We start from the raw sequence: 329 nt of genomic DNA, 5'->3' as shown, positions 1-329 counted from the left end.
GCCTGCCCGCTCCGAGCGTGTGTGTCTCGCTCTAACCTGTCAAGTTATACCTCCCACCTGCACCGCAGGAGCGCGACCCCGGCGGCTGGGTAGACTCCCTAGTACTATTCTAAATGTTGCTTGCTGGGGTGGGGGAAAGGTGGGGAGCGGGGGCCCCTCCTTTTTACTGAGGAGGAGGAAGGGTGATGGGTGAACTCAATTTCATCAAAGCAGGGCCGGGGCACTCTAGGACAGGGTGGGAGGTAGATGGATGTTCCCGCGGGAGAGCCCGGCCAGGGAGGGGACCCGGGAGCGCCGTCCCTTCCCAGAGCCGGGCAGCCTAGAGGGAA

Source organism: Tupaia chinensis, unplaced genomic scaffold (genome assembly GCF_000334495.1).
Source record: "Tupaia chinensis unplaced genomic scaffold, TupChi_1.0 Scaffold000043_1, whole genome shotgun sequence".
Lineage (NCBI taxonomy): Eukaryota > Metazoa > Chordata > Mammalia > Scandentia > Tupaiidae > Tupaia > Tupaia belangeri.
The sequence above is the reverse complement of the archived record's forward strand: the minus strand, read 5'-3'. Positions refer to the sequence as shown.